This window comes from Zea mays, chromosome 3 (genome assembly GCF_902167145.1).
Source record: "Zea mays cultivar B73 chromosome 3, Zm-B73-REFERENCE-NAM-5.0, whole genome shotgun sequence".
Lineage (NCBI taxonomy): Eukaryota > Viridiplantae > Streptophyta > Magnoliopsida > Poales > Poaceae > Zea > Zea mays.
In genome coordinates this window covers 44,138,209-44,166,055 of record NC_050098.1, presented here as the reverse complement: position 1 = coordinate 44,166,055, position 27,847 = coordinate 44,138,209, and positions in this window count along the sequence as shown.

Here is a 27,847-nt window from a genome sequence, read left to right as displayed (position 1 = left end):
AATATATAATAAAAATTATGTATTTCCTTACTATTTAGAATAGAGTGAGTCCTGAATATGCTGCCCCTAGGACTGCTCCAAGCTATACCGCTTGATTGGTTCCCCGCATAATCTTATCCTGAATCACTATGTGTGTGACCTTGACTGAACATATGTTTGGTTACTTGCACGTGGGAGACGCGGACTCTACGATTAGATACAAAATAAATTATTTTAAGGTTATTTATTTGCATCCGCTTGTACGCCTAAAGTTATCGTATCTAGCCGGCCTGCTATGCGCCAGCCTTGCTGCAGGTGGCCCGTGAACCAATCACGCGGAGAGTGAATAGAACTAAGACTCTGTTTAGAACCCCTAGAGTTAATAGTTAGTCAGCTAAAAAATTATTAGCTGAATTGAGCGGCTAATAAACTAATTGTTAGCTTTAAGGTAGGTATTAGTTGATAGTGTTTGAAACCCAACAACTAATTTTTAGTAGCTAACTATTAATTTTAGAGGTTTCAAACATGGTCTAAATTACTTTTTAAATAAGATATCTTTCTATCTAGAGGAGTTCAAGGCAAAGGGTTGACTGGTGGAGTCCCAGGTTTAGTATATAGCACTAGTATAAGATGCACTGATCGTGGCCATTGCTGCTAACTATGGTCATTATATGTCAATTCGGATCGCACACAGGAAGCAAAGCAAAGATCAGGGGATTGCCCACTTGAATGAATGTGATCCGATTACGGTTTACAGTGTAGAGGAGATAGTACCTATTATTTATTGATATAACATTTAATGATGGTACGTAAAAGTAGTGACTGAGAACAAAGGGTTATTAGTCTATTTGTCCGAGCTTGTCTCACAAAGGGTTATTCAAACAAATGACTCGTATCTAATGCATAAGAGGCGTATCTTGACGTAGGAATGTCTCTAGCACAGTTCTTTAAGTCTATATATAGTTCTAGTCATACAACCCACATAAATGAGCAAGTTTATTAGTCGCGTCTAGTACTTAGAGAACCTCGGATGGAAACGCCTTGAAGCCGAGAAACCTCGGACGAGGAAGGTATGTGACTAGCTCGCTGAGAGCAACGATGGGGCGCAGTCCTTCCTCAACCTCGGATAAAACATGGCCACAACAGCCATGATGCTTCGATCCATCCCCAAGCCAGACAAACCATAGGCCAGGGCGATGTACCGAAACCTTTGCAACTTAGTAGAGAAAGCAGTGGTACAGCAAGCCAAAATTGATGGGTAGTTGGCCACTAGCACATGCAGCTATGGCCCGCACATGGCCTCATCCTAGAGCAAGGGGCACAACCCTCCTAATCCACGAACACATGGATCACCTCGGGGACATCCGCGACGCTCGGCACTTCATCGATAAATCGGCGTCAGGAGCAAGAAGAGGTCGAGCAACCGCGCGAGAGGAGGCATGAGCGTAGCCCCAGCCCACCTAGGTCGGGGCCACGCACCTTTGGACGCGTGATCCGCAAGGCACAATTTCCTATAAAGGTAAGGGCGCCAACAAACATTTCCAAATATGACGGGTTTCTGAATCCCAGTGTGTGGTTGCAGGCTTACCACCTAGCTTGTCGCATGGCGGAAATCAAGGACGACCACCTCATAATCCAGTTCCTCCCCAAACACCTTGTGGAAGGGGCGAGAGCCTGGCTCGGGCATCCCCACCGAACACAAATCTTAAATCTTATTGTCCCCCAGTGTTCGAAACCATGATTGTTGGCGCGCCAGGTAGGGGAACGTTAGCGTGCTAATTGACATCCTCCACTCCGATGGCCCAGTCTTCACCATTCACCGGACACAATACTTTCGCTCCTAGAAGCCGCATCATGTTCGGCTCCCTCAACTTCCTTGCCACCACCACCGGAGAACACCGCCTCACCAACCGCAACGTGCCTATCGCCACAAGCATAGGACTTGCGTGCTCTGCCAGGAGCAAGGCGGACAAGCAATGCCTCAAGAGGCATGTTGCCGCCCTTAAGCGGTGCCTTAACCGGCTCACTGCCGCCATCAAGCAACATGCAAGGAAAGCCTCCCCATCGACCCTAGTGGCCATCATCGACCACCAACCAATGTTCGTCCTTGACCTGCTCACGAACAACTCAAGCCACGCCTCGATAGAGCCCAACTACGACATAGAAAAGGCAATGGGAAGTGCCTGTTTCATGGAGACTCCACCATGAAACGACAATGGTGGGGAGACAAGGAATCCCCTAACCGGGAAGAGGAGTACCAACACACCAGCGTTAGGCATGCATCCTCACCGGTGAGGCCTCTCTTCGGCAACAGGAGGAGGAGCTCGATACCCTCGTCCAAAAGCTCGATCGGGTTTACAGCGACATCAAGCAGAAACGCCTTGAAGCCGAGAAACTTCAGACGAGGAAGGTATGTGACCGGGTCCCCGAGAGTAGCGACGGGGCGCAATACTTCTTCAACCCCGGACAGAACATGGCCACAACAGCCATGATGCTTTGGTCCATCCCCAAGCAAGACGAACCAGAGGAGAGGGCGATGTACTGAAACCTCCGCAACTTAGTAGAGAAAGTCGTGATGCAGCAAGCCGAAATTGATCGGTAGTTGCCCACCGGCACAGATAGACATGGCCCGCACAAAACCTCATCCTAGAGCAGGGGCACAACCCTCCCAATCCACGAAAATGTGTGTCCTCCTAAATGATTGCCTCAGGGACATCCGCGGCGCCTAGCACATCATCGATAACCGGCGTCGGGAGCAAGAAGAGGTCAACCAACCACACGAAAGGAGGCATGAGCGTAGCCCTAGTCCCCCTGGGTCGGGGCCATGCACCTTTGGACGCTTTATCCGCAAGGTGCAGTTCCTTGCAAAGGTAAGAGCGACAACAATCATTTCCATATACGACGGGTCTTCAAACCCTGGTGTGTGGTTGGAGGATTACTGCCTTGCTTGCCACATGGCGGGAATCAAGGACGACGATGTCATCATCTAGTTCTTCCCCATCCACCTTGCAGAAGGGGCGAGGGATTAGCTCGAGCATCTACCAACCGACACCATCCATGGCTAGTAGACCTCAGGAAGGCCTTCATCAGAAACTTCTAGGGCACCTACAAGCGCCCTGCGAGCTCCTGGGACCTCCAGAGGCACACCTAGAAGAGCGGGGTGAGTCTTCGAGATTACATCTAGAGGTTTTCCCAGAAAAGAAACGAACTCCTCGATGCCACTGACGCCGATGTAGTATGTGTCTTCCACTTACGACACCACCAACGAGGCGCTCGTCCTCGAGCTTAGATGAGGGAAGCCAAAGACCACCTCTAATCTCGTCGACATAGTGACCAAGTTTGTTGACGGGGAGGATGCGACGGGGCGCTATTTTACGCAAAGAAAAGAGCTCGCGCGGCACCAGCGAGCCAAGCGGCGAGAAAAGGAGCGTTGGGAACACCTCGACAAGCATCGGAGGAATCATTGTCCCCGACGCGATGAGGAAGAAGTCACCACGGCGGATCTCGTCCATCGGCGAAAAACGATGGTGACCATTTCAGAAGCTGATGGACTCATCATGCCAGAACCATGGCTTCCTGGTCCGTCACAAGCTCCGAGCATGCGAACTTCTGAAGCACTTCATCTCCAGACTGCCTAGAAAGAAGGCAAAGCCAAAGAAGCCCTACCCTGGGAGCTCGGCGCTGCGCTCCAAGAGCGAGGTCTCCGCCTAGACCTTTGCAGCTATGGCGCCATCATGGGCAAGCGAGAGCTTCCATGCCTCGTCCTCTGCCACTGCCTTCGCCTCTTTCGCCACCTTCTTGGCATCCCGGGCTTGAGAAAACATCTTTTGGAGCTCTACGAAAGAAAGGGACTAAAGTAACCTAGAGTGCCAGATAACGAAGATAGAAGGGCTGACCTCCAGCTGCGTTGCCTCTCTTAAGAGCTCTGAGTTTGCCTCCCCCAGACGAGTGTTAACCTCACTAAGGGTCAAGTCAACCTCCTCGGTCCAGAGATTCGCCTCACGGAGGACCCCTTGGAGTTGGGCCCGCTCCTCCTAAAGCAATAAGCAAAGAGAGACAACCAAAAAGGAACACTCACCTAGCCATAGGGGATCAAATCCCGTGTCATCGACGTGCAGGCAATTGAAACCACCTCACCAAAGTTACCAAGCATTCGCTCTATGGTCTCTAGGCTCATGTCGCCCCGAGATGAGGTCGATTTGATCTGCTGCCACTCCTTCGCCTCCATCCCCTATCCTTCCGAGCCCTTGAGGACGAAGGGAGGAAGGTTCTTATGGCCTTCTATAGGAGTATGTAGCGTAGCCCCCATGGAATGTGGAAGCCACGACGGTCGATGGTGGCTGTGACTGGGACCCGGCGACCTCCACGGGCAATGATGACGCCCCTAACACCCCGCCCGCTGCTGCGACACCCGAAGGCAAGGAGCCAGGGGCAGCAACGACGAAGTGATGACCACCGCATCTACCTGTGGAGCTCTACCTAGGACAACCACTGTGACTACTGAGACTTCCTCTAGGGCGGACGTATGGGTCAATGGCTCGAGGAGGGCCACGCTAGGGACCACCACTCCTAGCATCTCCTGGGTGACTAGGGAATTTGGTGCCCCACCATGGTAGGGGTAGCTGTCACATCAACAAGTAGGGTTGTCGCGATGCCCAAAGGAGTCATTCACACCGGCACCAGCGGCGTGAGGGCCTGAGAGGTTGGGGCACCCCCTCGACGCAAGAGCCGGATCCTTCACCATATGTGCGACACATAGCACTGACGAAGGAAGTCAGAGAAAAGCGCGAGTGAGGACAAGAATCAAAAGTGAAAGAAGCAAGAAAGATTGGCATACTAGGAGGAGCACTTCTAGGTGGTCGCCTTGTTCTGTGCAACCGATGAAGGCAAGGATGGGGGAATTGCCTCGAGTTCTTTCCCCTCGTGGTGCCCCGATGGCACAAAGGGCACCGAAGTTTGCAACATCGCCTAAAGCGCCGCCTGAGGCGTCACCACCGCCGGAGGGACGAGGGAGAGTTGTCACCTGCTTCTTCCCCGCGTGGCACCCTAATGGCACCAAGGGCACTGAAGGGTGCAGCGCCACCAATGCCGCTCCTCCCTCACCATGCCCAGTCCCGGCGTCCTCCACGTGATGCTCTACAGATGCCATGAGCATAGCGGGTCTAACACCGGCTCATCCCTCTTGGCCTAGACGTTGGAGCTGGCCTCAGCGTCTCTGTAATGGGACGGGCCACCCGCCGACGCGAGGACCTCCAAACCTTCGAAGGTTGTAGAGGTCATGTCCTCTATATTGGTTGAGGGAGTGATACTCCTCTCGGGCTTTGCACCAGCGAGACGTGCGTCCTTCTTATCTTTCTTCCTCGCCTGTCAGTGCCTCAGGCACACCGCCAAGGTCTCCGCCTCTGCCTCCCTCTTCTGCTACGCCTTGATGGCAGCGTCCTCATGAAGGTGCAGAATACAAGGCGCCATAGGCTCGATCTTCTGCAGAGCCCAGTCGATCATTACTAACAAGAAAAGTCGAAGCAGCAAAAGAAGACAAGGGAGAAATAACTTACCAAACTACTTGCAATATCTTTGGACAGGGGGAGGGGTGAATTCTCATCCATTAAGAACCCCGACGACAACACCGTGATGGCCTTCACCCGAGCCTCGATCTCGGTCAATGTAAGCAACTCGAGGGAATGGCGCTCAGGGTCATTGATGCCAGAATACTTGTACATCGGCTTCTAACATGCCATCAGAGGCTAAACCCGATGATGCATAAATGTGCGCACCAGCCACACGCCAGTGAGGCATTGTTGCTTCAACGTATTGATCGCTTTTCAAAAGGTGCTCCAGCTTGCTCTTGAAGCTCACCTCCATGCCATAATACCACTTCTCTGTCGATACCGACTCCCGTCCAGTGAACGGTAGGGCGCTGCCGACCACATTCTTGGCGTAGAACCACTCGCCCTCGTACCACACAGAGGAGGGGAGCGAGATCTTGAAGTACTAAGCCTTTCGGTCGGAGCGTAGTTGGATGTTGGCCAACCCAACGTACAACTGACTGTCATGCCTCAGGGTCACCCATGCACTGAAGAAATAATGCCACAACTTCCAGTAGGGATCGATCCCCATGAAAGCCTCACATAGTGTGATGAAGCACGCTATGTGAAGGACACTATTGGGGTGAAGGTTCTGGATCTCCAATTGGTAATAATGAAGGATCCCCGCACGAAGGGATGCAGGGTTAGGTCAAACCCACATTCATAGAAGGACGTGAGCAAGACCACCTCGTCGTCCCTAGGACGTGGCACCTCACACTCGCTTTCCAGTATCCACCCTGAGACATCCTTCGCAAGGATGAACCCCTTCTTCTCCAAACTAAGGAGGTGGCTCTTCTGAATCGAGTAGGTTTATAATGATGCCATGGGAGCAAGGAGCAAGCTAGACGAACACAGAGGTGCAGGGATGCACAACAATAGGGAGGCTTCTAAGGGAAGGAAGAAGTGAATGCTTGGGTGCAAGAATGCGATAAGCGTAACTGACTATTGGGGGCCTAATCTTCCAATGGTCCTCATAATATCTTTACTTCGACATGAACTAATGTATTTCAGGTACATAATTAATGGCAGACGAAGCAAGCCTTCGACCAAAGTGATGCTAAGAAATGTCGAAGCAATATCAGGAGAAGCTTCGTCTAATACATAAAAGTGGCAAGGGTGCAACTCGAAGCCATCAGCCTCGACATGAAAAGGATTTCAGGCACAAAGCGACGAAGCAGAAGAAGTTTGAGACTCGTGCAACAAGGAAGAAAGGGAAAATACAGTGATGCCCCTACATCATTTGTAAACCATGTGTGTAAACTTTATGGACATGTTTGTAATTTCCTACAAAGTTGTTCATCTTCCCTATAAATAGATGAACAGTGCCCTACATAAATTCACTTTTTCAAGAGCCTTAGATGGTCTTGCTTAGCCTTTGAAGAATCTTCGAGTTATCTTGTGTAAAGAAGTTGAAGGTATGTTTGTAAACTTGTTTAATACAAAGAGAAATAGAATGCAAATGCCAAGACATAAAAGACGAGTCTCGTACTTCATTTCTCATTTCCCTATTGTTTAACATTCCTTCGTTCACATTTCTCTCAAGAACCTTCGTCCTTAAATTGTTACTTCGAATAAGTAATAGCATGAGGACGAAGGTTCCTATTCTTAACTTGTGTTGCCTTATTTTTGATGTCATGTAGCAATCGAAAACAAGTGACCAACACCGACCCATGCATCACCCCTCTCTATTTGTGCGCAGGAACAGGGAGCCCGAACAATGCCTAGAGTGTGGGTCCCTCCGCAAGTGGCACAGGAGGATCCGTTGTTTTGACTGCAACTGCCTCGGGCCCCGAGCGAGGAAGACTATATACCATGTAGGGTTCACATCGCCTATTACAGAGCGCTAGGGGGCATGCCGCAAGGGATACACCAATAATGGGTGAGGCAGTTAAGCACCCCATCACGTGACATGCACATGATATGGTGAACGGTTTGTTTTGTGTCCCATCAAGCCGCCCACACCGAGCGATGTCATGATGGCCACCTCCTTTGCGCTGTCGTAGTAATTACCTCATACAGACGAGGTAAATAGTCGAATACTCACCCAAACTTCTCACGTAGAGCGATGGGTGGACCGAGCAAGCTCCTAGTGAGCTGCATGCTAGGTGACCGACCTATTGGTCATTTGCTCGTATCGACGTCCAAGGTCGTACCTCACATCCTCGTGTAGTAACTCGGCTGACGGGGTGGTCAAGAGGCCCCTGTTTGGTCAGCCACACTGACTAAAGCACCAATACATGATCAAATAAGGAAGGACTCAATGAGATGCCCCCATCGGGTCGAGCCCCCAGCACGACACTCACCAAGACCTAACCCTACCGGAGGGTGGTCGGATCTCACTTGGATAACTCGTTCATAGCTTGACGGCCTCCTTCCCCGCATCAACTAGGTCGGTGGAAGGTGGCCCTCCCCTCAAAAGGACCTCGAAAGGCCTTTTGAGGGGGACACGTGCATATCAAGGATCAAACGTTTGGAAGAAGACTAGCTCAAAGGATCATCCCCCAATACTATGACCAACTCCGGCACTGAATGGACTCACGCTCAGCGCATGACGACCATCGCAGGAAGGGTCTGCCCCTAAACTACATGAATACTGAATAAACCCCCAAGAAATCTACATGGATTTCTTGGAGGCTCGGTGGCTACATCTAGCATATGCGCTTGCTCGCACCCGTGATTTCGATCATTAACAAGTGTAGGGTAATAATGGACTCATGCTCAACCAGGGGCGGAGCCAGAATTACGATATAAGGGGGGCCGACCAATTCATCAATACTATATGATAAAAAATATTATATAATGTTACCAATGTTAAGCACTCGTTATGCAATAAGAATTCTAGATCTTTATATTTATCTTAGTCCATGAGTCAATTTTCTAGCTAATTAATATATTGAACTAAAGTTGTGACGTAAGAACAATACCAAAAAAATAAAGACGATATAACGATGAATATCCGACTAATGAAATTCAACTTTTATATAATGACTAGTATTCATGAGACAGCTAACAAAATTTTGAGAGAATTCAAAAATCCAACTAGCCTCGGGGATCCATGAAAATTCGTCAACCTACGCAGGTACATGTCAAATTTGTCGTGTACGCCAACTATCAGGTGACAACTTTAGTTGAAATTTGTAGATTTTATTATCCACGATATTTAATGTAGTATGTATATAAGTTGCTAGCTCATTCTACTGCTTCGCGTGATCACCTTCTTTGGACTTTGGTTGTGGGGCTATGGCAGAGGCAAGTCAAGTGGTCAATGTCAATTGGAAGCGGCCCTGCCACACGATAGAATGAATCATAAAAGGATGAGGTTCAGATATCAACGTCTGCAAGCGAATTAGGTTTGACGTTTCATGCATCGATTGGTCATTCAACAAATATTTTATCTTATATTCTTTGTCTCTTTAAGACTTTGATTGATATACTACAACATAGTTATGGATCATGTATAATCAACCACTATATTAAACCTTTGATTAACTGTGGTGCATAAAATTTAGAGTATATATATTTAGACTATATATATATTCTCTTGTATGTGTCGCAACCTTGGGAGGGGCCATGGCCCCTACCCGCCCCCTTGGCTCCGCCCCTGTGCTCAGTGCGTGACAACCATCGCAGGATGGGTCCATCCCTAAAACTGTGCACGTGCCAAAAAACCCTAAAAATCCACATAGATTGCTCGAGGGCTCGGGGGGCTACATCAAGCAGATGCGCTTGCACGCACCTGAGAATTCGGTCCTCAACGAAAGCCTCCATGCAACTCCAAGGAGTTACATGAAGGCTCGGGGGCTGTTGTCGAGTACTTGAGAACTGGGTACCTGAAATAGGCCCATGGCCTCTTTAAACGGCCCACCTGCTGACCATGTCCCAGCCGAGCAACTCTGTGAAGAAGAGCAACAGACTAGGTCCCCGCTGAGCAACCATGCGTGGCAAAGCAGCCGAGCAACTCTACGAAGTGGAGCGACCTAGAGACCGACCATGTCCCTGTCGAGCAAACCATGCAAGGAGGAGCAGTCGAGTGACTCTGTGAAGCGGAGCGACTGTACGCCCCCACGTATGGTCTCAAGTGTATCCCCGCTGCCTTGTGAGGTCAGTCAACCCTGGTCTTGGGGGATTTCAGCACAGGAGTCTCTACAATGACCTACATACTGGAAAGGACGCGGCAATACACCATATCAAGTGTATGCCTATGCACGCTGACAGGTGACATAGGGCCCATGACGATAGGCAAAGCCACACCATGCACGACCGCACCATGAGACTAACCCACGGACCAACCACACACTACTATGGAGACATCAGCAACGGACCCAGTACAGGGACCAGTATGGTGGACGAGCAAGGTGGTACGCCATACCAAGAGTAGAGGTACGCACAACCCTACGAACGACGTCATGAACACTACGTCGACCCGGGGCCACAGATCACCCTCCTACCAGTAGAGAACAAGCCTCCATTGTAATGTGTACAATTGCCGAGTTTTAAATGTGTACAATTCTTTTGCCATGAAATAAAATGAGCTTGTTAGAGACATGTATTCTTGTTTAAATCTAATCATCAATGAGCATAATTCTATTGGCATTAATAAGCTAGCTGATTGGAAAATACATTGTGAGGAACATTGTGAGGAAGACTATCTCCCTACTACCACAACAAAAATATGAGAGCATCATCACTATTCTTCACAACATGGATGACTTAAGTCAAATGACCTCGGCTATTGTGATTGGAAAATTGCGGCATTTGAGATGTCGCGAAAAATGGGATGACAAGAGGAGGCAACTGCTTCAAGACCATATGCTTTTGCATGTGATGAAAAGAACAAGGGAAAGAAAAAGGCTCCCACTCCAAGCTCCTCAAGTGAAGAAGAGGAGGAAGAATAAAGTGATGATGATGAAGATAATCAACAATCAACATCATCTTCCGAGGACGAAGAAACAATCCGACGCGTCGGAAAGATAATAGGGAGTATAGGTGTACATTTGGGCCGGGCCTGATGGGCCGTCCCGAAGCACGAAAAAAAGCACGGCCCAGTCACGGGACGGCCCGAAATATTTTAGTGTCGGGCCGGCACGGCCCGATATATCGGGCTGGGTTTGGGCCAAGGTCGCGCCGCATGGGCGGGCACGAGCACGACCCGTTTAAGGCAGGCACGAAATGGCCCATATAGAGGCACGAAAAGGGCCATATATTTATTAAAACCACACTTCATTCCACACTTTCATGTACTTGATAAAGAACACAAAGTTAGAGATAATGTTAGTTAAATGTTTTTTGTAGCTTTGAATTAGAGTATGTGATGTAATTTTATTTTTGTTATGAACATTAGATAATGAACTGAACTTACGAACTTTATATAGAGCTGATTATACTCTATTTCTTTCTAACAAAATGATTTGTAAATGAGGTAGTCATTGCATAGCTCTAACTTAATATAAATATTAAGTTTGCTTTTGGTCAAATTTATTTGTTTTATCTTTTATTTGTTTTATTAACTCTGATGTGAATTTCGGGCCAAAAACTGAATTTCGGGCCAAAAATTGAATTTCGGGCCCTAATATGAATTTTGGGCTTTTATAATTTTAGGTCGCCCGAAATGAGGCCGGCACGTTTAAGCAATTATGGGCCGGGCCGGCCCGGCCTAAAATTCAAACGGGCCGGCCTGGCCCGAAATTCAAACAATACGGGCCTTTTCGGGCTTGGGTCGGGCCGGGCCGGGTGGCCTGAATGTACACCTATAATGGGGAGGATCCGCAAGATTAATCTAATGGGTGTGCCTATGCAGGTCGAGGATCTTCTCTTTAATATTGACAGGAAAAAGCAAAGAAAGAGAGGATGCTTCGCATGCGGGGAGAAGGGCCACTAGGGACAGCTGTCCAAATATGGCCGAACCCAAAAAGGGGAGGAGCAAAGACAAGGCGCTTACAAGTGCCAAAACTTGGGATGACTCTTCAAGCGAAGATGAACCTCCAAGGACACGCAGCCACCGATCCTCATCACGCTCATCACGGTCATCATGCAAGTGCCTTATGGCAAGAGGTAAAATGAGAATTCCATCCTCTAGTGATGATAGCAGTAGTGATGTTGGTGAAGGTGAGGGAAAACCCTCCTCAGATGAGCTTGCGAAAGCCGTTAAATTTTTTAAGGATGTATGCACTAAACAAAAGGTTCAACTTAAAACTTTGAAAAATAAGTTGATTAGCTCTCAAAATGATTATAGCTATTTGCTAGAAAAATTTGAAATATTTGCGAATTTGAATTGTGAGCTAACAACTAAAATTGAGAAATTAGAGTCTAAAGCTCCATCCTCAGCTACCAATGATAGTCTTATTAAAAAGAATAAAAAGCTTAAGGCTAAGTTAGCTAGCTCTCAAGAAGCAATTGAAAACTTGCTCGAGAAAATGGAAATTCTTAGCATACAGAATAATGAGCTAACTACTAAGCTAGAAAATATTGGTAGCACCCCAGGAGCATCTTTAGTTGAAATTCCTAAAATTATTAATAAAGATGCTTCTACTTCTTGCTTTAATTTAATTGATGATACTAACACTTGCAACCAAGTTCTTGTTGAGAATATTGTTGTAGAAACATGTTCGAATGAGGTTGCAAAGGAGAATGAGCAATTAAGGCAAGAAGTGGCTCGCCTTGGCAGGGATTTATATGACAAGAAAGACAAAGCCAAACAAATCCAACCTCCTCAGGATAACACCGCTACGGGAGTGAACAAGCCTATGGAGGGAGAAACTGTGATTTGTAGGCTATACCACAAGGAAGGCCACAAGTCTTATCAATGCAAGGAGAAGACCGAGGATGCAAAAGCAAAAGCCATCAAGCAAAATCTCCAACACCTACATCAACAAGGTGTACAAAAAGGCTGCTACACCATATTTGATCAAGAAGAAAAAGAACGGAAAAGTGATAGCAATCAAGGCCAATAATGGAAAAGGGGCCAAACACATCTGGGTGCCAAAGAAGATTATCTCTACCATGAAAAGCACCAAGAAGGTTTGGATCCCAAGAGGGAATTGAGAAGTCCAAAGGATTTGGGGAATTTGGAGACTTGGCAAACATTAGGATGTATATCATGGGATGCATCATATTAGATCAAGTCTATTGCCAAGTGGGTTAGTGAATACTTTGGACCCCAAATTCCCCTCCCATGACTAAGGTAACTAGATTAATTGTATTTCTTGTTTTTAGATATGCGTATCTATTTTCTTATATCTAGTTTTTACCTTTCATGCCTAGTATTTACTTATGGTATTTACTTTTGATTATAATTGCATGCTTACTAGGTCAATCATATGGTAGGAATCCTCACCTTAAATTCATATTCTTGAGCAAACCTACATGATTTATTAAGTTAAGCACGTCACATAACTTATTCAACATTCCTAAGTAAATGATACTCCAATTGGCATCGTGTTGCTGGTAGGCGCTAGCAAAGTTGGCGGTGAACTACACGCAGAGTCCTTCCCAGGAATGGATGGACCCTGGGGTCATGTTCATGATCTAAGTCTAGGGTGGCCCGGTCAGAGCTACATGGAAGTTGCTCGCCATGACAGCATCGTTTCCGCCTGCCATCATGATGGCGGTGACGTAGACCTGTAGGAATTCTGACGGTTTCGACGTCCCATTGTACTTTTCCGGTAAGTGGGCCGAAACATGGGTGGCCATGCACTGTGTGGAGGTGATCCACAAGTGTGACACAACCCACTCTACCCACATGGACGCATATGTGGTTCCTGACACCTCTCAGGAGGGGCTCGTCGCCGTTGCATCAAATACCGCATCCAAGTTCTGGCCTTCGATGTTTTGATGGTGCTCACACGCCCTTTCCATGGAGACGCGAGCATCTTGTCCGACGCGTAGGCGGTCAAGCTACATGGAGCTTCCCCCATGTTTATGGTTAAACTCTGCATGCAGATCTTCGGTTCGTGCCCCTCTCACCGAAGGAGAGCACAAGGATGCCTGTCGGGTACCGTAATTAGGGGTACCCCCAATACTCCTAAACGTGGCCAAAAAACATCTTCAGAGCAAACCATACACGGCTGATAAAGCGCGGTTCAAGTCAAGGCCACATCTACCGAGGGACGTGACCTCATCCGAGCCCAGCCTCGGCCTCGGGCGGGAACAGTAGTCCCATAGGGATTCACGCCTCGCCCGAGAGTCCCATCAGGCGATGAGCACACCCTCGGCTCGCCTGAAGCATAGCTTGGGCAGACTTTGTCGTGCACAACCTTGGCCAAATCGCCTTACCAGCCCCTTTACTGAACGATCTGACGGGAAAACAGCGATGTTCGCCCCGCTCCGGCAACTGTGCCAACCACTAGGATAAAACTGAGTCACGATCTCCCACGAGTTCGGCCTCGGGCGCAACACGGAGCTCCGCCTCGCCCGACCTTAGGCCTCGGCCTCAGCCTCGGCCTCGGAAGAAGATCTCCGCCTCGCCCGACCCTAGGCCTCGGCCTCAGCCTTGGCCTCAGAAGGAGTCACAACCTCGCCCGAGCCCAGCCTCGGCCTCAGGAGAAGTCTCCGCCTCACCCGACCTGGGCCTCGAACCGACTATGCTACAAGGGATACATCATTACCCTACTCCTAGCTAGCTGCCTCAGGCTACGAAGGAACAAGACCGGTGTCTCATCTAAGGTCACTCCGGTAACAGGTAATGATGGTTCCCCGCATGCGCCCATGACGTCGGTTGCTCTCAAACCCCCTACGGAAGCAAGACAACGTCAGCAGGATCCACGCAGCGCCGACAGCTGTGCTTCTACAGGGCTCAAGGAACTTCTCCAATGGCCACGTTAGCTCGTGTACAGGGCTCAAGGCGCTTCTCCGCCAGCCACGATACCACATAGCTACACCCCCTTGTACAGCTGGGCATCTCCTTGTATCTATAAAAGGGGATGTCCAGGGCCTTCCTAAGGCACGTCGTGGACAGACGTTGCAACACGGACAACGTTGGACGTCGTGGACACACGTTGGACGTCGTGGACAACGTGGGATGTCGGGGGCAGACAGGGAGACACACAGGGACTCTCTCTCCCTATCTCCCACTCGCTCTCGCCCTCGCTCCCTCACGACGCTTGTAACCCCTACTACAAGCACCCCAGTGCGAGATAACATAAGCCTCATTTCCCTCTTGTGTTCCATCTTGCATCAACCCATCTGGGCAGGGACACACAGCAACAAATTTACTTGTCGGTTGACAGTCCTCGCGGGTCCGAAACACCGACAGTTGGCGCGCCAGGTAGGGGCTCGCTGCATGCTAACGAACACTTTCCCGTTGAGTTCTAGATGGGTAGCCTCCAGCAGCCTCTTCAGCCGAGGATGGTGCTTCGATTCGGGAGTCTCGAGTTCATGTCCCTTTACGGCAGCTACGACATGGTACTCCTCCCCCCGCAACGCGACGGCGACGACGGTCGTCGGCTCGCCCGGCGGCGGCGAACACGATAACGGCTTCCCACCGTGGCAGAAGAGGAACACCCGGGTTTGCCCCGCCACCCTCCTCGCAGGAGGAGGAGGAGGAGACGGGGCAACCATGGCCATGCGGGAGGCGGCACCTCGTCGGCTGTCGGGCCAGAGCGAGTCGACGACGCCGGCACCCCTGCGGGGGCTATGTCGGGTGTTGACCTCGCACCTGAGACAACGATGGGTGTTGCTTCCCCGCAACGCACCAACCCCAAGCGGACTGATGACGCCAGCACCCTCGCAAAGGACTTGCTGGGTGTTAGCCTCGTACCTGAGATAACGGTGCAGTCCATCCCTGACGCGACTTCACCACCGTCCATCGACCAAGAGGTACCATCCGCTTTTCACCCTGTCCCTTTATGATTCAGCCTCGATCCACCAAGCGACCCGGCTTCGGTGAGCGCTTTCGCCAGGGCATACCCTGACCTTCCAGGGTGTCATGTGTGGTCATCTTGGGACTGACTGACGACCATCTCAAGCTCCAGACCCGCGGGTCCCGAGGAAGACGACGACTCCGACTTCGGTTAGGATTTCTCCGGACTCAGTGATCCTAGTGCCATGCGAGACTTCATGTCCGCATGTGACTACTGCCTCTCCGGCTGCTCTGACGATGGCCATAGCCTCGGCGACGAGGGTTGTGACCCAAGCCACGAGTGTTTCCACATCGATCAGGGAGACCACGGCGAGGACAACCACCTCGGCATGCCGCAAGATGACAATGCCCCCGTGCCTGCGTCTTGCGTTGACATCTCGCGGGAGCTAGCTGTGGTCCCAGTCCCTGCGGGGGGTCAGGACACACAGCTCGAGCAATTCCGCGAGATGCAGGCCAAGCTCGACGAAGAAGCAGGGCGGCTTGTGCAGCTCCGACAAAACATCAAGCAGGAGTGGGTAGGCCGAGCACTTGCCGGAGGAGCGCCTCATCGGGCCCGAGACGTCCAGCGTCGTATCGTTGACGATGCCAGGGCAGGGCTGCCCCGGCCTTCAGCGGGGTCGGCCAGAATATAGCTGCAACGGCGATGCTACTCCGAGCAATGCCGAAGCCATCCACCACCGAGGGGCGGCGTATCCAGGGTGAACTCAAGGGTCTCCTGGAAACGCAGCGGTCTGACGAGCCGAGAGCTCTGCCTCTCGAAGGCAAGGGTGCCCCTCGAAGCATCGCACAACATCCTCCCGACTCATGCGGGAGGCCGCAGTCCGCACCGGGCGCACGCGGGATGGGACTCCTGCAGCCCCGGATCGCCTCAGCGACGAGCACCACCGCCGCGATCATCGAGCCCGCCTCGAAGAGAAGGTGCACCGAGGCTACCACCCCAGGCGCGGAGGACGCTACGACAGTGAGGAGGACCGGAGCCCCTCGCCCGAACCGCCAGGTCCGAGGGTCTTCAGCTGGGCCATACGACGGGCGCCGTTCCCAGCCCAGTTCCGAGCCCCGACTACCATCACCAAGTACTCAGGGGAGACAAGGCCGGAGTTGTGGCTTGCAGATTACCGACTGGCATGCTAGTTGGGAGGGACAAATGACGACAACCTCATCATCCGCAACCTCCCCCTTTTCCTCTCCGACGCTGCCCGAGCATGGCTGGAGCATCTGCCTCCTGCGCAGATCTCCGACTGGGACGACCTGGTCAAGCCCGTCGCGGGAAACTTCTAAGGTACGTACGTGCGCCCTGGGAACTCATGGGATCTCCGAAGCTGCCACCAGCAGCCAGGGGAATCCCTACGAGAGTACATCTGACGGTTTTCAAAGCAGCGCTCCGAGCTGTCCAACATCACCGACTCAGACGTCATCGGGGCATTCCTCGCCGGCACCACGTGCCGGGACCTGGTGAGCAAACTGGGGTGCAAGACTCCCACCAAGGCGAGCGAATTGATGGACATCGCCACCAAGTTCGCCTCTGGTCAGGAGGCGGTCGAAACCATCTTCCAGAAGGACAAGCAGCCTCAAGGAAGACAGAAGGAAGACGCCCCCGAGGCGTCCGTCCAGCGTGGCTCGAAAAAGAAGGCCAAGAAGAAGGTGCAAGCAAAGCGCGACGCCATTGACGCGGATCTCGTCGCTGCTACCGAGCACAGGAATCCTCGGAAGCCCCCTGGAGGAGTCAACACGTTTGACAAGATGCTCAAGGAATTGTGCCCCTATCACAGGGGTCCCGTCAAGCACACCCTTGAGGAGTGCGACAAGCTCCGGTGTTACTTCATCAAGGCGGGACCCTCAGCAGAAGGTGGCAAGGACCTAGGCAACAACAAGAAGGGGGGCGACAAGGATGAGGAGTTCCCGGAGGTCCGCGACTGCTTCATGATCTACGGCGGACAGGTGGCGAACGCCTCGGCTCGGCACCGCAAGCAGGAGCGCCGGGAGTAGGGATGTAATATGGTTCGGAAAATATCCGTCCGGATCCGGATTCGAAGATGGTGAACACTGGTTCGGATGGAATTTTCGGATATCCGGATTTTTTCGGATAACGGATATGAATACGGATATTTTGTTCGGATATCGAATATCCGGATACATTCTCGGATAAATCTTCTCGGATATCCGGATAGCTGTGTGCATTTTGTTGATTTTTTGTAGAAAAAATTAATAATACACAAATAGCCTAAAAAATTCATGAAAATTTATGGAGGCATACCATATGTCCACATATAATCCTCCAAAATATTTGGACCATAAAATCCACAATATGATAGTGTTTCTTTCATTTCACTTTCACTTGTTGTGTGAATTACACGTGAAATCACTCTAATTATCCAAGTTCACTTTATCATTTTCATGTGGAGACTTGAGGTTATATTCTTATAGAATGTTTATTAGTTTTGATAACTTATTTGCATTTTGATGATTTTATACAAAATAAATTAATAACACGCACATAGGCTAAAAATTCATGATTTTTACAAAAAAACGTGACATATGTACACATATAATACTGAAAATGTTTGGACTCAAGGAGTGGATACATGATTACAACCATGATATGTGTGGAATGCTGTCTTACATGATATCCGACAAAAAATTCGTTACCGACTATATTCGTGTCCGATTAGTTCCGTATTCGACACGCACCTATCCGTATTTGTATCCGAGAACATCTGTATTCGTATTCATATCCGAAGCTATCAGTATTCGAATTCGAATCCGAATAAAAATATTAAAACAAATATGATTTCAGTGATATCCGTCCGTATTCGATCCGATTACATCCCTAGCCGGGAGGTCTGCTCGGTGAAGGTAGCGGCGCCGGTCTACCTAGACTGGTCCGACAAGGCCATCACCTTCGACCACGGCGACCACCCCGACTATGTGTCGAGCCTAGGAAGGTACCCGCTCGTCGTCGACCCCATCATCGGCAACGCTAGGCTCACCAAGGTCCTCATGGACGGAGGCAGCATCCTCAATATCATCTACGCCGAGACCCTAGGGCTCTTGGGGATAGATCTGTCCACGATCCGGGCCGGTGCCGCACCCTTTCACGGGATCGTCCCCGGTAAGCGCGTCTTGCCCCTTGGGCAACTTGATTTGCCCGTCTGCTTCGGAACTCCCTCCAACTTCCGTAGGGAAACCCTCACGTTCGAGGTGGTCGGGTTCCGAGGAACCTATCATGCGGTGCTGGGGAGACCGTGCTACGCCAAGTTCATGGTCGTCCCCAACTACACGTACCTTAAGCTCAAGATGTCAGGCCCTAACGGAATCATCACCGTCGGATCCACGTACCGCCACGCTTACGAGTGCGACGTGGAATGTGTGGAGTACGCTGAGGCCCTCGCCGAATCCGAGGCCCTCATCGCCGACCTGGAATGCCTCTCAAAGGAGGCGCCTGACGCGAAGCGCCACGCCGGCAACCTCGAACCAGCTGAGGCGGTTAAGACCGTCGCCCTCGACCCCAGCAACGACGCCTGCAAGCAAGTCAGGATCGGCTCCGAGCTCGACCCCAAATAGGAAGCAGTGCTCGTCGACTTTCTCCATGCAAATGTCGAAATTTTTGCGTGGAGTCCCTCGGACATGCCGGGCATACCGAGGGATGTCGCCGAGCACTCGCTGGATATCCGAGCTGGAGCCCGACCCATGAAGCAGCACCTGCGCCGCTTTGATGAAGAGAAGCGCAGGGCCATAGGCGAGGTGGTCCACAAGCTGATGGCTGCAGAGTTCATCAAAGAGGTATTCCATCTCGAATGGTTAGCTAACCCTATGCTTGTGAAGAAAAAAGGTGGGAAATGGAGGATGTGCGTAGACTACACTGGTCTAAACAAAGCATGTCCGAAGGTTCCCTACCCTCTGCCTCACATCGATCAAATTGTGGACCCACTGCTGGGTGCGAAACCCTGTCATTCCTCGACGCCTATTCAGGTTATCACCAAATCAAGATGAAAGAATCCGACCAGCTCGCGACTTCTTGCATTACACCCTTTGGCATGTATTGTTATATTACTATGCCATTTGGCTTGAGGAATGCAGGTGCAACCTACCAAAGGTGCATGAACCATGTGTTCGGAGAGCACATCGGCCGAACGGTCGAGGCTTACGTCGATGACATCGTTGTCAAGACAAGAAAAGCCTCTGACCTCCTCTCCGACCTCGAAGTAACTTTCGGGTGCCTGCGCGCAAAAGGCGTAAAGCTCAATCCCGAGAAGTGTGTCTTCGGAGTCCCCTGAGGCATGCTCCTGGGTTCATCGTCTCCGAAAGAGGCATCAAGGCCAACACAGAGAAAATCGCAGCCATCACCAACATGGGACCCATCAAGGATCTAAAAGGAGTACAAAGGGTCATGGGATGCCTTGCGGCTCTGAGCCGCTTCATCTCGCGCCTCGACGAGAAAGGATTACCCTTGTACCGCCTCTTAAGGAAGGCCGAGCGCTTCACTTGGACCCCCGAGGCCGAGGAAGCCCTCGGGAACTTAAAGGCACTCCTTACTAATGCACCCATCTTGGTGCCCCCCGCTGCGGGAGAAGCCCTCTTGATCTACGTAGCCGCAACCACTCAGGTGGTCAGCGCCGCGATCGTAGTCGAGAGACGAGAGGAAGGGCATGCACTGCTCGTCTAGAGGCCGGTCTACTTCATCAGTGAGGTGCTATCCGAGACCAAGATCCGCTACCCACAAATCCAGAAGCTACTGTATGCAGTAATTCTGACGCGGCGGAAGTTGCGACACTACTTCGAGTCTCATCCGGTGACTGTGGTGTCATCCTTCCCCCTGGGAGAGATCATCCAGTGCCGAGAGGCCTTGGGTAGGATAGCAAAATGGGTAGTGGAACTCATGGGCGAAACAATTTCATTTGCCTCTCGGAAGGCCATAAAGTCCCAAGTCTTGGCGGACTTCCTGGCTGAATGGGTCGACACCCAATTGCCGACAGCTCCAATCCAGCCCAAACTTTGGACCATGTACTTCGATGGGTCGCTGATGAAAACAGGAGCTAGTGCTGGCCTGCTCTTCATCTCACCCCTCGGGAAACATGTGCGCTACGTGTTGCGCCTCCATTTTCCGGTGTCAAACAACGTGGCCGAGTACGAGGCTTTGGTTAATGGGTTGCGCATCGCCGTCGAGCTAGGGGTTCGGCGCCTCGACGCTCGGGGCGACTCGCAGCTCGTCATTGACCAAGTCATGAAGAACTCCCACTACCGCGATAAAAAAATGGAGGCCTACTGCGACGAAGTTCGGCGCTTGGAGGATAAGTTCCACGGGCTGGAACTCAACCATGTTGCTCGACGGTACAACGAGACCGCAGATGAGCTGGCTAAAATAGCTTCGGGGCGAACGACAGTTCCCCCAGACGTCTTCTCCAGGGACATATATCAACCATCCATGAAACTCGACGACGCGCCCGAACCCAATGAGACCTCGGCCTAGCCCGAGGTACCCTCGGCCGCTGAGGGTGAGGCCTTGCGCATCGAGGGAGAGCGGAATGGGGTTGCGCCAAACCAAAACTGGCAGACCCCGTACCCACAATATCTCCTCTGAGGAGAGCTGCCCCTCGACAAGGCCGAAGCTCGGCGACTGGCTCGGCGCGCCAAGTCATTCGTTTTACTAGGTGATGAAAAAGAGTTGTACCACCTTAGCCCCTCGATCATTCTCCAATGGTGCATATCCGTCGCCCAAGGACAAGAGCTGTTAAAAGAAATACACTCAGGGGCCTGCGGTCACCATGCAGCACCTCGGACCCTCGTCGGAAACGCTTTCCAACAAGGTTTCTACTGGCCGACCGCAGTGGCCGACGCAACTAGGATTGTACGCTCCTGCAGAGGGTGTCAATTCTACGTGAGACAGGCACACCTGCCCGCTCAGACCCTGCAAACAATACCCATCACTTGGCCGTTTGCCGTATGGGGTCTGGACCTCGTCGGTCCCTTGCAGAAGGCACCCGGGGGCTTCAAGCACCTGCTGGTCGCCATCGACAAATTCTCCAAGTGGATCGAGGTCCGACCCTTAACCAGCATCAAGTCCGAGCAGGCAGTGGCGTTCTTCACAAACATTATCCATTGCTTTGGGGTCCCGAACTCCATCATCACCGACAATGGCACGCAGTTCACTGGGAAGAAGTTCCTGGACTTCTGCGAAGACCACCACATCTGTGTGGACTGGGCCGCCGTAGCTCACCCAATGACAAACGGACAGGTGGAGCGCGCCAACAGTATCATTTTGCAGGGACTAAAACCGAGGATCTACAACGACCTCAATAAATTCGGCAAGTGGCGGATAAAAGAGCTACCCTCGGTGGTTTGGAGTCTGAGGACGACGCCGAGCCGAGCCACGGGTTTCTCGCCGTTCTTTCTAGTCTATGGGGCCGAGGCCATCCTACCCACGGACTTAGAATACGGTTCCCCGAGGACAAAGGCTTACGGCGACCAAAGCAACCAGACCAACCGAGAAGATTCGTTGGACCAGATGGAAGAAGCTCGAGATGTGGCCTTACTACACTCAGCGCGGTATCAGCAGTCCCTGCGACGCTACCACGCCTGAAGGGTTCGGCCCCGAGGCTTCCAAGTGGGAGACTTGGTACTTCGGCTGTGACAAGACGCCCGAGGGCGCCACAAGCTTACTCCTCCCTGGGAAGGGCCCTTCATCATTGCCAAGATTTTGAAGCCCGGGACATACAAGCTGGCAAATGATCAAGGCAAGGTCTACAGCAACGCTTGGAACATCCAACAGCTACGTCGCTTTTACCCTTAAAATGTTTCAAGTCGTTAATATACCTCGCTTTCTTTACATGCATAAATAAAGTCTAACCATAAAGGAAGGATCAGCCTTGCCTCGGCAAAGCCCGACCCTCCCTCGGGGGCTAGAAGGGGGGAACCCCCTCTGCATCAAAATTTTCCTCGAAAAAGTCTTTTGCTAGAACGTCTTTCATGCTTTTCGACTGCGTCGATAACAGAATCCTAAAGACGAGCGAGAGAGACCTTGAACGGCAAGGCCGACCGAGCCAAGGGACTCCTACGCCTCCGGGATACGGATACCTCACTCGTCACCTTCCGCGAAAAGTAACTCACGCTTGGATAAGCGATTCTGCTACCGAACAAGTCCTAACGCTCGAAAACTTTTCTGCCAGAACGACTTTCATGCCGTTTCGACTGCATCGATAACAGAATCCTGAAAACGACGAGGGACCACGTAAGCGGCAAGGCCGACCGAGCCGAGGGACTCCTATGCCTCCGGGATACGGATACCTCACTCATCACCTTCCGCGAAAAGTGACTCACGCTCGAACAAGGGATTTTGCTACCGAACAAGTCCTAACACACGAAACAAGAGGAAAGAAAACACAGCTTTATAATCCAATGATTAAAATGTTTAGGCCTCAGCGGCCGCAAAAAACATACGCATACTTCAAACAAACTATTCTTGCAGGCTCAGACATCGGCAGGGGGAGGAGCAGCACGCTCGGCATCATTTCTACCCTCGGCAGAATCTGGCCCGGCCCCAGGCGGCGACACGGGCAGAAGGACCTCCACCTCGAAGGAGGAAGCCAGCGCTGCACTTGGACCCTCGACAGCCGCGTCAAGCGGTCAAGCCTCTAGACCTCGGCTAAGGCAGCCTCCTCATCGTCGGGTAAGCAGTACCCCTCGCTAACCCGCTCCAGATCCACGTCGTAGTGGGAAGCGAGCACGGCGAAGGCCCGCCTAACGCCGTGGTGCAGCGCCCCACGGAGTCTATTGCGCACATGGTTGCCCAAGGCCCGCAGATGACTCTGGGGGAGCTACCCAAGGGGACACCGTCGAGGCCAAAGGCCTGGCAGAAAGCCGAGATGGCCTCGAACATGGCCACACGCTCGGCCTCCTTCTGCTCAGCCGCCTTGGCAAGCGCCTTGCAGTTCTTTACGGCCTCGTCAAGAGCCGCCTCGAACCCTGCAGACGACAGGACAACATTCTTTAGACGCAAGGAGAAGAATGGAGACAAAAACAAAGTCACAAAGCGGGCAAAACATACCTTCGGCCCGGGCACGCTGCTGCGAGGCCTCGGCTTGGGCGGACTGGGCAGACCCGGCGGCCACGGCCAGGCTCTCCGCAAGGGTCCCGGCCTGAGTGGACGCCTCGGATAGCCGCTCTGTAGCCTCAGCCAGCTGACCCCTAAGGGCCTCAGCCCGACTCACGGCCTCAGCAGCTTGGCTCTGAGATTGGTCCCGCTCACCGATAGCCTCGCCAAGCTCCAGCTGCCGCAGACGCATCTCCTCGGCCTGGGAAGCCACCTGCTCCCAGGCCGACAAAGCCTCCGCTCGTGTCGACACCGCCTCCGACTTCAGCTCATCACAGAGCAGCCGAAGGTCCGCCACCTCGGCGCTCCGTTGGGCGAGGCGCTCATTGGTCTCAGTAAGCACGGCTCGCTGGGACCGCAGCGAATCCCAGACGTCGCTCTCACGACGGAGGAACAGCGACTTGGCGGTGCTCATGTCAGCAAGTTCCTAAGGAAGGAAAACAGGATATTACAAAGAATGCCCTGGTCACGCAAGGTATACATCTAAATCCTTACTTGGAAGACCCTGGGAACGTCCTTGGAAAGGATCTTCATGGTCGACTGAAGCGACCTCATCGCCACCTCGGTATACTCACGGAAACTATCCCGGGACCTCTCCTCCAGCTCATCGTTGAGGGAGAGGAGGGGTTCCGAATCCGAGGTGTCGTGGCTCCAGAACAGGAGCGGCTGCCCACCCCACTCGCTGGGGTTGAGCTGCGCGGGGATAAGGCCGCTGCTCCCCAAGACGGGCCACGGCTCTGCGCTCCCCTCGACCAAGGCGTCGGGTCCCCCTACAGCCGATGCATCGAGTACCACCGCCGTCGACGTACTGGGCCCCTCCTCGGCTAAGGTGGCAGGCCTCCGGTCACCGACCTCGGCAACGACGGCCGCCCCCTCCTCTTGGCCGAGAACGGAGAGGTCGAGGACCACCACGGGCGGCGGCGCCACAACCGTCCCGACGTCGGCGGCGACGGGCGGTTCCACGAGCGAATCAACTACGACCCCGGCAGGAATCGACGACGACACCAGCAGCAAGTCAGCCGGGCCTAGGGTCGCGGCCGCGTCAGCAGCCTCCCCCGGCGTGATGGCCGCTCCAACATGGGGGTCAGCCTGGGAGGCTTGCCCCATGGCAACTCGCGCCGCCTGGGCCCCCCGCTGGAGAGCACCTTATGCGGAGGCCAACCAACCGGCATGGCGCGCCGCAGCACCGGCCGTCGAGGCCGGCTTTGTCTTAAGGACCTTCGTGGGGGCCAGACTAGCCGAGCCCTGCCTTCGCTTGCTGACAGAGAGAGACGACAAGTTCAAGACACACAATGAAAGAACCAAAGCAGATGTATCCTCATATACTTACCCACTCTGGGGCAAGGCCAATCGTGCCTGTGGGGAGGCCCCTCGGGCGCTGCCGAGGGTTGCCCCACCGCCGGCTTCGGCACCGTTTCCGCCTTGGACGCCCAAGGCGCCGAGGGAGCGGCCTGCCCAGGCGTCATCACGACGGCCGAGGGACCTGCCTCCTGTGCAGCCAACGCAGGCACCTGCTCCTGGGGGACAGGCGAATCGGCCTGACCCCGTGGAGTCGCAACAATTGTCTCAGCCAAGGGGTCAAGTACCCCCTCGGCCTGCCTCCGCTCCTCGGATTGGGACCTTGGTGTCCCGGCCCTAGGCATTGATGGTGCCAGCCCACTTGGAGGCTGGCTCGGCGACCCTTGGCCAGCCTCAGATCCGAGATGAGGCCAAGCCGGGCCGCCATGTCGTCGTCTTCGTCGTCATCGTCATCATCATCGTCGTCGTCGTCAGGCGTCTCCGGCAACGACTCCCTCGGGAGCCCATCCCTCGTCTGCCTCCGACGATGCTTCTCCAAAGCTTCCCGAGCTAGCATCCTCTCGCGGGCTCGGGCCTTTTCCGCGTCCTTCTTCTCCTTCTCCTTCTCCTTCTCCTTCACCGCGGCAAGCCTCCACGCGGCTCGGTCCGCCGCGTCCTCCAGGACCGGTGGCCGGACGGGTTTATAAATCCTCAACCCCTAGGAACGAACAAAAATCCCAACAGTAAGGATCAAAGGCGTAGAGAACTCGGCGCAAAATAGAAGAAGGATCGGACACTTACCAGGGACACATACCCACGGTCGGGACGCATCGCGGGCTGGCTAAGGGCGCCGACATCCGGCCTCCCTACCGTATTTGTTACCCACTTGAGGAGGTCGTCGGTGGAGAGGGAGGTCGAGGACATCCGCGAGTCCTCCGAATCGACCCCCGGCCTCATCTCCGTAAGCAGCAACCGCCGCTTGGCCAAAGGGAGCACCCTCCGATGATGGATAGCGGCGACGACCCCCACAACGGTAAGGCCCGCATCTTGTAACTTCTACAAGGCCTGCAGGATAGGCTGGAGCTTCTCCTGCTTCTCGCGCGTGGCCCCCAGCGCCAGTTAGTGCCGGCGGCGGTCACCACTCGTTGAGAAAACGGTGGAAGCATCCCGCCGTCGTTCCAGAGATAAAACCACCGGTTCTGCCACCCCTTGTTCAAAGATGGAAGGGTGGCAGGGATGTACTGCTGCGCGTGCCCCGGCCTCAGCTGGAGGGTGCAGCCATGGCCCGCACCGCCATACGGACCTTCTTCGCCTCCGTCGTCGCGGCGAAGAACTCCATGGAAAAGAGATGGGTCCACAGGTCCCAGTGAGGGTCAATCCCCAAAAAACCCTCGCAAACCGCCGCGAAGATGGCCGCTTGCGCGATAGAGTTGGGGTTGAGGTTATGCAGCTCCACTCCGTAGTGGTGCAGGAGCGCCCGCATGAAGCGGCTCACTGGCACTACAAACCCCCGCTCATGGAAGGGGATGAAACTGAGCATATACCCCAGCGGCGGAGTCGGGTCAGCCTCGCTCGAGGGGGCCATCCACTCCGGCTGCAGCCATCGGAGAGGGGACGGAGCAGACCATCGGCAACAAGGGTCTCCAGATCCTCCACAGCTACGATGGAGAAAGGCCACGGGTCGCGCGACGGAATGACGGTCACCTTGTCATCCATCGCCGAACGGGGGTGGTGGAGGCGGAAGGGATGAGGTGGGTGGTTTCCTTTTCTCTGGCTGCTCTCTTAGGTTGCGGAAACCAAAGTAGGAGGCAAGCGCAAATGGCAGGGTAAAGAACCAGCACCGACCCCTCTTCCGGGTATATAAAGGCCCGGGCGGGATCCACCCTAGGCTTCGCCTGAACCCGCCGTGGAATTCAAACTCGAAGGTGAAACAGTTTTTCTGTTCCTCGAACGACTCGCGCACGCGCAACAGATGCCCCGTGAATCGCCCGTCCCGTCGCATTAACTCCCTGGCAGGGCAAGCGACACCTCCGGCAGGAGAAGCGGGCGCCGTTTCGTCTCCGTCATGATGACCGCGTCAAATAAGGTGCGCCACCTTATTTAAATTCATGTCCTTTTTCTTTCCCTCTCTCTCTTGCCACAGGGACCGGGAAAGGGGGTATTTCGAAAAAGGACCCTTCCCAGCGAAGGAAACGGGCCCCGAGCCCTCCTACTGATCAGGGGTTCGAAGGTTGCGCCCTCCGGGGTTCGGCAACCGCCTCAGAGCACTCGGGCTCCGAGCCCTCTACTGATCAGGGGTTCGAAGGCTGGCCCCTCGGAAGGGTTCGACAGCCACCCCAGAGCACGCAGAGTCAGGGATGACCCTGGGTACGTCCGTTACATGGCCGAGGCTCGGGCTATGCTCCCGAGGTACCCTAGGACATTTCCGAGACCAGCAGGAACGATTTGTAATGGAATCCCACCGGAGGGAGGCATCGAGCCTTCGGACCCTATCGAATGGGTCCGGGTCCGGCAAATCACCTGCAAGTACTTTTGGAGCGCGTCTCTGGGCCACTAGCCGACCCTTATTGAACGGGGCTCGGGCGTCTACTCGGATCACCCGCTAGCAACTCACTGGAGACACCATGTTCGATGCCCCCCGAGGGTAACATGGCGCTTCCCCCCCTCCTCCTTGCGGAAAGGCGACGAAGGGGCATACAATAAAAGTCGAGATGGTCCTTGATCGTCCTCTCGCTCCGTGCAGAGACTCGGGGGCTGCTCTCGCACCAGGCTACGGCCGAACTGTTGACCACGTCAACAAACCACCGTGAAAACTCGAAGCCTGACCGTACACCCGGGCTACGGCCAGGCCACATGAGGGAACGACAAGGCCAACCGAGGCATCGCAAAAAATTAAGACCTCAGAGGAGTCAAACCACTCCTCCGAGGCCTCGGGGGCTACACCCGGCGGGTGCGCTCGCGCGCACCCACCGGAACAAAATATAACCGAGAAGGGTCGGTCCCCTTGCAAAAATCCGGCAGAACCTCCAAGCGAGTGCCCGCACTCCCCTTGAGGCTCGGGGG